This window comes from Thamnophis elegans, chromosome 2 (genome assembly GCF_009769535.1).
Source record: "Thamnophis elegans isolate rThaEle1 chromosome 2, rThaEle1.pri, whole genome shotgun sequence".
In the NCBI taxonomy this organism is placed as follows: Eukaryota; Metazoa; Chordata; class Lepidosauria; order Squamata; family Colubridae; genus Thamnophis; species Thamnophis elegans.
In genome coordinates, this window is record NC_045542.1 from 6,490,949 (window position 1) to 6,506,295 (window position 15,347).

Consider the following 15,347-nt stretch of genomic DNA (forward strand, 5'->3'; position numbering starts at 1 on the left):
GCATGTAATATGGAACAGAAGAACAGCTAGGCAAAGTGAAGAGGCAGAGATGTTAAACAAGATAGGCTCACTTCACTTAGAATGAGAGGTGGGTTCCTACCAGTTCGCACCTATTCGGTAGAACAGGTTCGTCAAATCTACTGAACTGGTTAGAAGAGATTCCACCAGTGGACCCGGAAAGCAGGCCACACCTACAGAAGAGGTTCCAAAAATTTTTGAAAGCCACCACTGGCAAGGATCTTGTAACTTGACAGCTTTAAGACTTGCATGCTTCAATGCCAGAGTTTCTGAATAGCTACTTGGACCGACCTAAGTACTAATTCATAATTTCATATCCGGTCACATGGGCGGCAAGCCACTCCCATCTGGTCACATGGGCGGCAAGCCACTCCCACAAAGGAGGCCACACCCACAGAGTAGGTTCCATCAATTTTTGAAACCCACCACTGCTTAGAATCATTTCTTATCTCCATCTACAAAGGACTTGTGCAGCCAAGTATAGTTACTCACAGGTATAGACACTTCTGCTGCTGGTTACTGGACATTCACAATAACAGAACCTGAGGAGTCCTGTGGAATCACGTCAAGAACAAGCAGAGACGACGGCAGTTGTGGCCTGCCTAGAATATTTCATTCCGGATGGGATGGGATGGGATGGGATGGTACTACTTCAGGCAAGTCCAGTGAGCACTTTGCGGATTCTTCTGGACTCCCGACTGCTGCTCAATGAGCAAGTGGCAATCATGGCTAGGAGAGTCTGCTCAACTTTATATTGTACACCAATTATGCTGTTTCCTGAATAGGGAGTTCCTGGGCTCAAGTCATTCAAGCCCTGGTCATCACATGCTTGCAATGTTCTCTACATGGGGCTACCCTTTTTTATTGAAATTTTTTTGGGGAAAAAAAGGGTTTTACAAATATTTACTTCCCCACCCGAACCCAACCCCCCCAACCTTCCCCCCCCACCCCCGACTTCCCAGAACAAATACAGGGTATAAATCTTTAACAAAGATCTTCTAAAATAAACTTTTAAAAAGTTAGTATCCTCTTTCATTTGAGCTTTAACTCCTCTTTTGTTAGGCTAACTCTAAACAGATTATATCATTCCTTGCTTCTTCAGTCATAAACTATCTGGAATTTCTTAGTCCCGTATTTATTTTGAGTATAGCCAATCCATCTTCTCCACTCCAGTTTATATTTCTCATTTGAGTGGTCCTTGAGATATGCTGATATTTTAGCCATCTCTGCTAAGTTTGTGACTTTTAATGTCCATTCTTGAATAGTGGGCAAGTCTTCCTTCTTCCAGTATTACGCCACCAACAGTCTGGCTGCCGTTGTTAGGTTCAAAATCAACTTAGTCTCTATAACAGTACAATCAGTAGTTATACCTAACAGGAATAACTGAGGGGTAAACTTTATCCTTTTTTTAAAGAACATTTTGCATAATCCACCATATTTACATGGGGCTACTCTTGAAGAGTATCAGGGAGCTTGACCTGGTGCAGAACACAGCTGCACCAGCAGTGCTTAGAAATCCTAGGGCAGCCCATGTGGTTCCACCACAAAACCACGTTCGACTAAACCGCGCTCGACGAAACCGTGTTGCTGACGTCATCAACAGGGCGACAATAGCGCGGAGACAGAAGCACGCTGTAAACGCTAAACCTAAAATTAACACCTAAACCTAAACCTAACCCACCTAACCCTAAACCTAACCCTAAACCTAACCCTAAACCTAACCCTAAACCTAATCCTAACCCTAAACCTAATCCTAACCCTTAACCTAACCCTAACCCTTAACCTAACCCTAACCCTTAACCTAACCCTAAACCTAACCCTAAACCTAACCCTTAACCTAACCCTAAACCTAATCCTAAACCTAAACCTAACCCCCCTAAACCTAATCCTAAACCTAACCCTTAACCTAAACCTAACCCTAAACCTAATCCTAACCCTTAACCTAACCCTAAACCTAACCCTAACCCTTAACCTAACCCTAAACCTAACCCTAAACCTAACCCTAAACCTAACCCTTACCTTAAGTTGAATCGGCTTGCTTTCAAAGCGCTATTTAAAGCGCCCTTCTTTCTCCCTGCTCGCTGTTGTCGCCCTGTTGATGACGTCAGCGACGCGGTTTAATCGGGCACGGCTTAGCCGAGCATGGTTTTGTCGTGCCACGAGCTCATGTTACATCGCTGTTCATCAAGCTGCTCTGGTATGTTGACTTCTGAGTCCAGTTCAAGATGTTGGTTATCACCATTAAAGCCCTCCGTGGCATAGGTCCAGGTTATTTGAAGAACCTCTCATCCGAATGGGACCAGTCTGCCTACCTGTCTTGGCAGAAGAGGCATGCTGCAGATCTGTCGGTCGACAGAATTTCAATTGGCTGGGTCCTGCCATGGCTCCCTCCCTTTGGAACATCATGCCACCCTGCATTCATGTCTTCATGTTCTTTTGGCCTTTCAAAAGAGCCTGAAGACATGGCTCTGCCATCTGGTCTGGTGGTCCAATGGGGTGTGTGGCATTCTAGAAATGGCTAATGGATAACACCCCACATTCTCCCTCAGTGGTGGGTTTCAAAAAAATTTAGAACCTCTTCTGTAGGTGTGGCCTGCTTTGCGGGAGTGGATTGCCGGCCATGTGGCTGGGTGGGAGTGGCTTACCAGCCATGTGACTGGGTGGGAGTGGCTTGCCAGCCATGTGACTGGGTGGGAGTGGCTTGCCAGCCATGTGACTGGGTGGGCTGGCCAACTTGTAAAATGTGGTGAAACTCATTTAACAACACTCTTGCTTAGCAACCAAAATATTGGCTCAGAAACTCTGGCATTTGAAGCACACAAGTCTTAAAGCTGTCAAGTTACAAGACCCTTGCACTCCTAACCCTTTAGAAAAAAAAACCAAGGGGTGTTCAAACTTGACAGCTTTAAGACTTGTGGACTTCAACTCCCAGAATTCCTCTTCTCTTTCTTCATCTTGATGATGTACGGATGGGCGGGGGGAGGGAGCTGTAACTGGTTCTAAACGGCACTGTAGATTTGTGGAACCTCTTCTATAGAAGAGCTTAGAACTGGCAGGAACCCACCCCTGGGTCAGATGTAATTACTATTTTACTCAGTTTTGCAGAAAATACTACAAAACAATAATGATGTCCACATAAAAAGGAGGTTTATTTCTGAGAGAGAAGAAAAGAATGAATAATTGTACAAAATAAATTCAATCCTAAACTGTTTAGGCATCTAGGATTAATCTTCCATGTGGGCACATAATTTAGGGACTAATCACTTCCTTACTATTGCATTCTTATTCAAACTAAAATAAATTGACCCGAACAAACGTTTTCTGTTCTATTGCCCTGAATAAAAGGAAGAACAAGATTGTACTTCATCAAATAACTACACATACCTCTGTTACCATCAGAAGGCAGAACGACTTCAGCAAAATCAAGCGATGCACTGTAGATTTGTGGAACCTCTTCTATAGAAGAGGTTAGAACTGGCAGGAACCCAGTCCTGTATCTCCCTGTGCACACTTTGCTCCCTTCCTCTCCATCTTGGTCAATTTAATTTCAACTCAATTTTAAATTTAATCCTTCTGTTTACCGTTTTATATGGCATTTTTATTGAATGACTGTAAGCCACCTAGAGTTGCCTTTGGTGAGATGGGTGATGCCTTTATGGGCCTTATAAAACTTATTCACAAGGCAAGCCATTCCCTTGATCTGGTGTTTTGTCTTGAAGCGACACCTTTGTTACCTATCATCTAGGGAGAATTGTGCTGTTGCAACGTGTTTCCATCTGCAGAGGCGGGGACCAGATTAAATCGATCACCTCTAAAGGCCGATGAGTCATGCTGGAGTCCAGTGTGTTCTAGGAAATGGTTTCTCAAACTTGACTGGCGATCATATCAGTGACCTTGATTGAAAAACAGAACACTAAAGTCTCCTGGGGTTTGTAATAGAAGTTATCAAGCTATGTAAGGAGCAATGAATGGTGACTCATAAGAACAGGAAGCTTTAGAGGCCACGTTCAGAGGCAAATCTGATAAACACAGTTGAGACATTATCCTAAAATCGTGTGTGATACCATCAAAAGAGGCATCGAGTCATATCCTTGATCCAGTGGTGGGTTTCAAATTTTTTTAGAACCTCTTCTGTAGGTGTGGCCTGCTTTGTGGGAGTGGCTTGCCAGCCATGTGACTGGGTGGGAGTGACTTGCCAGCCATGTGACTGGGTGGGAGTGGCTTGCTGGCCATATGACTGGGTGGGGCGTGGCCAACTTGTAAAATGTGGTGAAACGCTCTTGCTTAGTAACCAAAAAGTTGGCTCAGAAACTGGCATTTGAAGCATGCAAGTCTTAAAGCTGTCAAGTTACAAGACCCTTGCATCCCTAACCCTTTAGAAAAAAACCCTCCAGGGGTGTTTAAACTTGACAGCTTTAAGACTTGTGGACTTCAACTCCCATATTCCTCCTCTCGCTCTTCATCTTGATGATGTGTGGATGGGCGGGGGGAGGGAGCTGGAACCGGTTCTAAACGGCACTGTAGATTTGTGGAACCTCGTCTATAGAAGAGGTTAGAACTGGCAGGAACCCACCCCTGCCTTGATGCCATCTGTGGAGAAATGCAAGGAGTTTTTTTCAAGTTCTTGGCCAGATGATTTAGTCTTTAAAGGCTTCAGTCAGTATCCAAGTTCCACCTGAACTTTGTTATGAATAGGTTGAGCCGCTTCTTTGTGGACAAGATAACTTGCATTTGTGCTGTGCTTGTTGTCATTTTGAACAACCGAGGTGGCGCAGTGGTTAAATGCACCACTGCAGGCTACTTCAGCTGACTGCAGTTCTGCAGTTCGGCTGTTCAAATCTCACCGGCTCAGGATTGACTCAGCCTTCCATCCTTCCGAGGTGGGTAAAATGAGGACCCGGATTGTTGTTGGGGGCAATATGCTGACTCTGTAAACCACTTAGAGAGGGCTGAAAGCCCTATGAAGCGGTATATAAGTCTAACTGCTATTGCTATTGCTAACAATATTACATGCAGTACAACCACAACCTTAGCAGAAATGGTCTGAGTCGGTTCCATAGCTTGCCGTTTGATAAAGTAGGTAAGATTCTTGGATAAGTTTATATTCATGATATGCATGTTTATAAGTAGCAGTTCAGTCTGGTGATTAAGGAACCATTCTAGAAACCAGGTGAATTCTAGTCCCACCTTAGGCATGAAAGTCAAGTTGAGTGATTTTGGGCCAGTCACATTCTCTCAACACAAACCACCTCATAGGGATGTTGTCGTTGTGGAGAAAATAAGAGGAGGAAGGAGTATTAGGTTTGTTTGCCACTTTGAATTATTTATTTAAAAAAGTGAAGATAGTGAGATATAAATAAATGTTTATGTCACTGTTGTGGCCCAGCAGGAGCTGTCGGAGCTGCCCCCAGACTCCGACAGCGAGGGGCCCTATGAGTCGGCTCTGGAGGATGTGGAGGACCCTGGACAGGGTTCCGACTCCGAGCAGGGCGCAGAGAGGCTGGTTGGCCAGCAGGAGGCGCCTGAGCCTTGGACCAGAGGGTAGGAGACAAGGGAGTGTGATCCGGACGTCATGCATTGGAGCAGTGGGGAAGAGCCAAGGAAGTTGTTCCTGGATGCCCGGCACCAGAGAGCTAATAGGCGTAAGGAACAGTTGCGCAGTTACAGGAGGTAATTGCACTCGGCTGGTGGTAATTAGGCTCCTCTCAAGACTATAAAAGGAATGATTGTGCACACACCCTTTTGCAGGAGTCAACGTATTCACTAAAGTTGGAGAACTTTTTGTGGCTAGCTTGGCAGGCTGGATTGCTGCCAAGGTTAGTCTGTGCTGGATTACTGCCACCGTATTGCCTGTGCTGGATTGCTGCCAAGGCTTGGATTGTGCTGGATTGCTGCCAAGGTCCTGTCTGTGTGCATAAATCCTTGCAGTATCTTTGTCTCGGCGTGCTTTGGTGTAGGACGAGGGGGGTCAGAACAGGTCACTATTTGAATGTAGGATCCTTCCCCAGCTTGGCTTAGAAAGCCCATTAAAGACTCCAATAATATGTCCTCATCTAAAGAAGTTATCCGAAAAATAATGGACTGTGCTGAAATGAGTAAATTGACATTTGAAATTAGAGAGCAAGAGGATGAACAATTTTATAAGATATGGGATTTGTTTTATCGATGGCTAGGGGAAAAAAAAACTTTGGAAATGAAAAATGATATACTTATGCTTTAATTGAAGAAAGTAAATGATGATATAATTATGCTGTGAAATAATCTAACAATGACACAATGAAGAATTAATATAAGGTCTGGTGATATCATGTATAAGGTTAAGAACTTATTATAATGATATTTCGCTGCTGATAAGCAATTCTAATAGGGGAACAAATGAAAACTGGTATATATAGGCAGCGACGTTTTGTTGAAAAATGAAGGAATAAGATCTCTGTTTGAAGGTACGAAATGCAAGGTTAACAATAAGTATAAGTATACTTTCTGGGGAAAAATAATGCTAATGTTAACTGAATATATATTGTAGAATGAAAATGAGGCCTTTAGTTATATTAGATGAAACATTTGAGACGGTAAATATTATTTGAAGATGCAGATGTTAAAACACTTGTAACCAAACGACATGCTGCATGTGATGATGGGTTCCCCCCCCTTTTTTGGGGGGGTCTTTTCCCTTTTTTTCCCCTTTTTTTTAAACCCTAGGTTATTGTGGTGTCTATTAAATATATAACAGAGAGATACAGGGTGTGTGTATGGGGGGGAAACGTAGTAGGGATGCACCTGTAATCAAATGACATACTGTATGGGATGATGGGTTTTTTTTTCCTTTGTGTGTGTGTGTGTGTGTGTGTGTGTGTGTTTTTCTTTTCCCTCTGCCTTTCTTTTTCTATTGTTATGTGATTATGTTGTCTATGTAACAAAAATTAAATTAAATTTTTAAAAAAAGATAAAAAAAATATGTCCTCATCTACAGTATCAAAGGTTGCCATAGAATCCAGGACTATGAAAGGCCCAGACCAATGACCATTCAGTTTATTCTTGCAGGTGGAATTTACTACTACCTTATAGGGGTCATCAGTGAGGTCTATGATTAAGAAATCCATCTTTCAACAACTAGGGGCTAGTGTTCACATTTACCTAAGCTAATAGAAAAGATAGCGGCATTCCAGTTCCGATAGCTCTTAGCTTAAACAAATTATCTTGATCCTTTTCAGCCTTTGCGTAACCTGGAAGTAAGCATGAAGATTTCTTGTCATCCTAAAAGAGGCTTTTCACTGGGAAGTAGATAAGTGTGACCTTATGGATCTGTTGGTAGCTTTTTATATTACTGACTGCAATGTCTTCTTGAAATGCACAGTTAAGGAAGAGGTGGGGTATGAAGGATTGCTTTTGCATTTTCTGTTCCTATTTCTATAGGGATGATTTTAAAAAGTGATACTGGGAGAATTCTGCATGCCACTGTTGCCCCCCACACAGTTATACTGGAAGGACAAAACAGGTTCTCTCTTGTCTCTCACGTTGTGATATTGCGATACACTTAACAACTACAATTAGGACTGGAATTTCCCTTTTAAGTCATTGCAAGTCATCACCTGACTGGACCCAATTTTGCAATAGTTTTTACAATGGTCATAATAAATCAAGTCACACAGTCATAATAGTGCAAGTGCAAATTGTGATCACATGACTGCAAAACACTACAACTGGTCATAAATGCAAGATGGTGATAAAGCACCCAAATTGTGGAATATAGCATCAGTTTCTTGGTCTACCTTTATATTGATAATAGGCTTCTGCTGTTTCCAGTTTTATTCCTGGATCGTTTTGCTTGGGCAGCAATGCTCCGAATTCACTTTCGCAGAATGTTTTCAACAGAACTGATTGCAATCTGAATGTATTTAAATGTAAATATATACATTTACATTTGATATTCAATATATACATTGACAGTCATATGTTTACATTTAGGTCATAACTGATTTTTTTTTCAGAGGACATTACAATAAAATCTAAAAAGGAGGGGGGGGAAGATGGCAAGCATGATGAAGTAAGGGGGTCTCACTCTCCCTTATGTAAAAAGCCTGGAAGAGCAGAGGTGGGGGCCACCTGGATTTCAGGGACAGGGGAACCTTATGACAGATGGTAGGTGCTACTACAGAGAAGGCACCCTTCTGGGTTTCCAATAGATGACCTTATTCAGTTGCTATCTTGAAGTTTATTGGCATACTAATAAGCGTGACCCGACAAATGCGCGAACGTCAAAAGCGCACCGACAAAACCGCGGCACTAAAACCGCGATGTCAAAAGCGCGCCAACAACAGCGCGCCGACAGAAGCGCGCTGACAGAAGCGCGATTTAAGTTAAGATAAGGTTTAGGGTTAGGTTTAGGGTTAGGTTTAGGGTTAGGTTTAGGGTTAGGTTTAGGGTTAGGGTTAGGTTTAGGGTTAGGTTTAGGGTTAGGGTTACAGCGCGCTTCTGTTGGCGCGCTGTTGTTGGCGCGCTTCAGCGCTCATTCGTCGGCGCGGTTTTGTCGGCACGGTTTTGTCACCGCGGTTTAGTCAGGCGCGCTTTTGTCGTTCGCGCATTTGTGGTGGAACCACTAATAAGCACACTGGAGCCTAAAATCGACCAATTAGATCCATAGGATATTGTTCCGAAGGACATGGTCCTTTGCAAAACGCTCGAAATTAGATGCAGTCAATCACTTCTTCTCTTAGGCACCCAAAAGTTAAACAAACTGCATTCCAGAAGCAGAAGTGAAGGTTGTGCAACAAGATTTGCACTGAGAAATTGAGAAAAGACCGTCAGCTGTTTCCTGTTCTACCGCTTTACTTAGATATGAGGAAGGTTGCTTTACAAGATTTCTCAAGAGTTCACAATATGGTTCCTTCTAAAATCTGAACTTCCCTGTAGAATTTGCTCTCTTTTCCAGGAGAAATATATTCACGCTCCAAAACATCTTTGCCATTTATTCATCTACCTTTCTACATAGCTTGAGCTATACATACAGCACTAAAAAATCTATGGTCAGATCAGTGGTGGGTTTCAAATTTTTTTACAACCTCTTCTGTGGGTCTGGCCTGCTTTGTGGGAGTGGCTTGCCAGCCATGTGACCGGGTGGGAGTGGCTTGACAGCCATGTGACTGAGTGGGAGTGACTTGGCAGTCATGTGACTGGGTGGGTCTGGCCAACTTGTAAAATGTGGTGAAACTCACTTAACAATCTTCTTGCTTAGCAACCAAAAATGTTGATTCAGAAAATCTGGCATTTGAAGCACGCAAGTCTTAAAGCTGTCAAGTTACAAGACCCTTGCACCCCTAACCCTTTAGAAAAAAAAACCCAGGGGTGTTCAAACTTGACAGCTTTAAGACTTGTGGACTTCAATTCCCAGAATTCCTCCTCCAGTCATGTTGGCTCAGGAACTCTGGCATTGAAGTGTGCAAGTCTTAAAGCTGTCAAGTTACAAGACCCTCGCACCCCTAACCCTTTAGAGAAAAAATCCCAGGGGTGTTCAAACTTGACAGCTTTAAGACTTGTGGACTTCAATTCCCAGAATTCCTCCTCTCGCTCTTCATCTTGATGATGTACAGACAGGCGGAGGGAGGGAGCTGGAACTGGTTCTAAACGGCACTGTAGATCTGTGGAACCTCTTCTATAGAAGAGGTTAGAACTGGCAGGAACCCACCCCTGGGTCAAATGTAATTACTATTTTACTCAGTTTTGCAGAAAATACTACAAAACAATAATGATGTCCACATAAAAAGGAAGTTTATTTCTGAGAGAGAAGAAAATAATTAAGAATGAATAATTGTACGAAAAAAAATTAATCCTAATCTGTCTAGGCATCTAGGATTAATCTTCCATGTGGGCACATAATTTAGGGACTAATCACTTCCTTACTATTGCATTCTTATTCAAACTAAAATAAATTGACCCGAACATACATTTTCTGTTCTATTGCCCTGAATAAAAGGAAGAACAAGATTGTACTTCATCAAATAACTACACATACCTCTGTTATCATCAGAAGGCAGAACGACTTCAACAAAGTCAAGCGATGCAGCGGCAACATGTCTTGAAACAGGAATTATAATCAGTTTCATGGATTATACGAATCTATGGGAAGCCTATTGATCTAGTCTAGTGTCTAAGGCACCAGGCTAGAAACCAGGAGACAGTGAATTCTAGTCTTGACTGAGGCATGAAAGCTGGTTGGATGACTTTGGGTCACCCGCTCTCTTTCAGCCCAACCCACCTCACAGGATGGTCGTTGTATGGAAAATAGGGGGAAAGAGCATTAATTATGTTTAGGTTTATTGGTTTTGTATGCCGCCCACTCCCGAAGGACTCCGGGCGGCTCACAATAAACAGGGGAGGGAATAAATAAGACAATACAAACAGATTTTAAAATCCACAACAGTCGCAATTAAAACAGGGCTGGGTGCTTTAACAGCCCCCAGCCTGCCGGAACAGCCAGGACTTAGTAGCTTTACGGAAGGCCGGGAGGGTAGTAAGGGTCCGGATCTCCACGGGGAGCTCGTTCCAGAGGGCCGGAGCAGCAACAGAGAAGGCTCTCCCCCGGGGGGTCGCCAGCTGGCATTGGCTGGCAGAAGGAACCCGGAGAAGGCCAAGCCTGTGCGATCGAATCGGTCTTTGGGAGGTAATTGGCAGGAGGCGGTCTCTCAGGTACCCAGGTCCAATGCCATGTAGGGCTTTATAAGTAACAACCAGCACCTTGAAGCACGTTCGGAGACTGATCGGGAGCCAGTGCAGCTCGCGGAGGATAGGTGTAACGTGGGTGTACCTAGGTGCACCCACAATCGCTCGCGCGGCTGCATGTTCGCTGCCTGAGTTATCTATTAAAATAATAAAAGGGGGATATAAACAAATAAAATAAAATTGAATGGGATATTTTTAACCAAATTGCCTTATGTAAGACACAGTGACTGGGTTGACATGTTGTGCTAGACTGGGGGCCCTCAAAAGTTTTCAGCTCGGCAACCCTTTTATAAAGTTTCAGACTGCTTATTGATCCCCAGACATTTATTATAATAAAATAATGTAATAATTTCTACTTTAACTTATGGTATTATGAGTAATAATCGTAGCCAATAACTCCACCAACCCCTGGGGCCAATACTGACCACTTTGGAGGACTCTGTGCTGGGTCACAAAACATGATTCTAAATCATGCTATCTGGGTTCACAAGCTAGGAAAAATACTGGGCAAGCTCTCTGTACTAGGCAGATGTAAAAGTAGCTTGATATTTAAGTAAGTAAGTAAGTAAGTAAGTAAGTCAAAGACCAGCAATATACATTTGTTTTTACACTATATTAAAAATACTAACATTAAAATATAATTAAAAAGTATTGACATTAAAAGTGGATAATAACATAATGGTCCAAAGATTGTTAAAGGCATGTCCAGATAATTGGTACAAGATGATAACTATACTTCTGTAGCCAATTTTTTTCTTATGGACATTGCAGCAGCACAGAACTTTGCCAGTACATACATGGTAACCGGGTTAGTGTCCTGGAGGAGAAAGCCTAGATAAAAATGGTCTGCCCTCCCTGGCAATCTCTCTAATAAGGGGAGAATATGTGCAGACTTACAAGCTCTGTATAGCTCGCAGTGTATTAGAACATGTGAATTATCTTCCACTTCTCCTTTACCATATATACAAACGCGTTCGGCTATTGGTGTTCTCTTATACCTGCCCTGGAGGAGTGCTGAAGGAAGAATGTTAAATCTGGCTCTGAAGAAAGCTATTCTTTGTTTTGGAGAGATCAGGTCACTTAGATATCTTGCCAATTCCCACACACCCTGTTTGATTCTGTCCCTACTGTAGAAAGGCAACCTGCTTGATATTTAATTATCAGCAAATATACTACAATACAAAAGATGGCTACGTTTACGCAACTTGTTAAACTACTCCAACACACCCCCCCACACACAGACAGAACTTTCTGACTCAATAAACTGAATAAATCCAGGCCAGTGTAGCCTGTTCAAAAAACAAGCTTAGCAAATTTACTTAGCATCATGTGTGAACCCTCGAGGTACTGCCTCTGTGATTGCTACAGAGATCCAATTAGACCTCAACCTATGACCATGATCGGGACCAGAATTTCCCAATTGGTAAGTAGGGCAGTTATTAACTGAGTCATGCAGGATTTTACGACCTCTTTTGCCACGACTGTTAAATTAAGCCTTATTAGGAGGACCACACCTAGAATATTACATCCAGTTTTGGTCACCACACTATAAACAAGATGTGGAGACTCTAGAAAAAGTGCAGAGAAGAGCAACCAAGATGATTAGGGGACTGGAGACTAAAACATATGAAGAACGGTTGCAGGAACCGGGCATGGCTAGACTAGTGAAGAGAAGGACCAGGGGAGACATGATAGCAGTCTTCCAATATTTGAGGGGCTGCCACAGAGAGGGGGGGGGTCAAGCTATTTTCCAGCAGCAGCTGAAGGCCAGACAAGGAATAATGGATGGAATCTGATCAAGGAGAGATTCAGCCTAGAAATTTTCTGACAGTGAGAGCAATCAACCCATGGAACAAAAGTTGTCTTTGGAAATTGTGGGAGCTTCATCACTGGAAGCTTTCAAGAAGAGACTGGACAGCCATCTGTCAGAAATGGTGTAGGTAGGGTCTCCTGCTTGGCCGGGGGTGTTGGTGGTGTTGGACTAGATCAGTGTTTCTCAACCTTGGTGACTTTAAGTCCTATGGACTTCAACTCCCAGAATTCCCCAGCCAGCTATGCTGGCTGGGGGATTCTGGAAGTTGAAGTCCACAGGACTTAGTCTCCAAGGTTGAGAAACACTGGACTAGATGACCTACAAGGTCCCCTTCCAACTCTTAATATGCTACTGGTTGTAAGTCAAGGAGTACTTCTACTGAGCAACTGTAGCTCACACTAGTTTCCTACAGAAATGAACCTCTAGAATTTCTGTTAAATGCTTTCATGGAGGGGCTTTCCAACGGGAGAGCAAGCAGTCCAGTCTTTCCTAGTTGGGGAGCAACTAACTTGATCCTCCCTAAAGGGAGACAAAGGTGTTTTATTTGTTTTTTCCAAAAGGCAGCTGGACTTTCATTTTCCTTGAAGATGTTTGGCTTCTCATCTAAGAAGCTTCTTCAATTGATGAAAGAACTGTCCTTCTGGGTTCGGCTCCAAGTGGGGAAAAAGACACTGGAGACATGGAGGCTGCTTGGAAAGATGGTTTATTGGTGAACAGGACCACATGGCTTGAGCCCTGAACAGGAAAGGTGATCACATGCTTCAATGCTGGTGGAGAAGAAGAGAAGGGCTGAGGGAGGGGCTTGCTAGGCTTTTTATAACCTGTTCAGTCCCACCTCTCTGCTTCCTGTTCCTGTGTAAGAAATGTATTCTGATTGGTTGTCAGACTCCCATGGGCCCATGCAGGGGCAACTCTCTAGACTGTGTTTTGAATCCAGGTTTGGTTGAGTTCTCAGGTGCCATGTGGTCAGTTGAGTAAAGGGCCAATATTATCATGCTTTAATCCCATCCTCCCTGGAGCTGAAGTGGAGAAGCCTTTATTGTGTAAAGTGGACTAGCTTGGCCTTCTTAATGGCCCATTGACAAAGTGGGGATGGGCAGGAAGCTGCAGGCAGCTACTCTGTCTTTTAAAACACGTTTCTTCCTTTTCGCATCCAGAGAAATATTCTGCCTTTTCAATATTTCCTAGGATATTTCATTTTCTCTGGGAGAGGGCTGGGTGATAAAATTCTGACGGAGAACATCAGAACTGAAGAGGTTCCTTGGATGAGGAGTGAAACCTCTTTTTTTAAAAAAAAACCAACCCCAGTTGCCTTTTGAAAAAAAGATCTTTGAGACAGCCGTGGCCTGGATGACTGAGAATCTCCATAGATCAGTGTTTCTCATCCTTGGTCACTTGAAGATGTCTGGACTTCAACTCCCAGAATTCCCCAGCCAGCATTCACATTCGCTGGCTGGGGATTTCTGGGAGTTGAAGTCCAGACATCTTCAAGTGGCCAAGGTTGAGAAACACTGCCATAGATCCTAAAGGAAGACACATACCATAGTAGCTTTTCATAAGCCCACTTTCTCCCTGGCAGACTTCCTTCTAAAAATACAGCTAAGTGATTTATTGCAACAAACCTCAGACTTTGGAGCGCTGAAAGATTGATCTATTTTGGGTTGGAATTCCTAACCTCCTTTATATGTCAGGTACATATGATCTCACTTGCACAAGCGTCCACTTTCCCAAATGTTTGTGTGTGTGTGTATCATTAACTGTATCCCTTATCGTTATCATTCCATTGTTAGTTGTTATAATTAATAATGGTGAACAAAAAATCCTTTACGGTTATATCTATTTTCTTCTCATCAAACCAACATATATATGTATTGCCCTTGTCAATTATTTTTTAACATAACCATCTATAAACTACTAAATTACTAATTATAAAGCTTAGTTAATTTTTTTGTTATGTACTTTCATATATCCAATAACATTATACCTTTGTAACATGTTCAAAATAAAAGTTTGATTATTTAAATTTCTAAACTTTTTCCCCCAAAATCATTATTGGCAATTTCTATCCAAATTCCTTATATTAAGCCAGTACATATATATGTCATTAACTATAAGTTTTATCATTTCATCATTATCATTATCATTAAACGTTTGTAACAGAATAATTTATTACTTATAAACAGCTTCCTCACTTCTTGTTAACGAAGTGAAGGCGACTCCACCGTAGAGGGCGGCCCTAGCCTCTCCCTCTACCCACTGTGCTGGAGTTCCTCCCAGAATCCCCAGCCAGCAGCATGGTCTTTGGAGTGTTGCCCGGGGGGGGGGGGGGGGAAGTTCCGGGAAAGCAATGCCAGATCTGTCGAGGCTTCTGCAATTCCAAGCCCACCTTAAAGGGACTTCGGAGCAAGACTCTTGCTCGCATTGCCTCTAGCGCAGCGTTTCTCAACCTTGGCAACTTGAAGATGTCCGACTTCAACTCCCAGAATTCCCCAGCCAGCATTCGCCTATTAGCTCTTCAGTGCATTCGCTGGCTGGGGAATTCTGGGAGTTGAAGTCCGGACATCTTCAAGTTGCCAAGGTTGAGAAACACTGATCTACATAATGCTGTAATAACTTTCGTTTACAGAACAGCATCACGTACAAAATCGAAAGGAATGTTAAGAAGTAGTTCCAAGTAAAAGCCATTGAATAAAGCAGCATTATGTAGATCAGTGTTTCTCAACCTTGGCAACTTGAAGATGTCCGGACTTCAACTCCCAGAATTCCCCAGCCAGCATTCGCCTATTAGCTCTTCAGT

At 42.9% G+C, this 15,347-nt stretch overlaps 1 protein-coding gene across 2 annotated transcripts in view; it reads left to right on the top strand.

The window, feature by feature from the left end:
- Positions 1-15,347, top strand: part of G6PD (glucose-6-phosphate dehydrogenase) — a 44,768-nt gene that overhangs the window by 2,501 nt on the left and 26,920 nt on the right. The gene's annotated exons all lie outside the window — the stretch shown is intronic.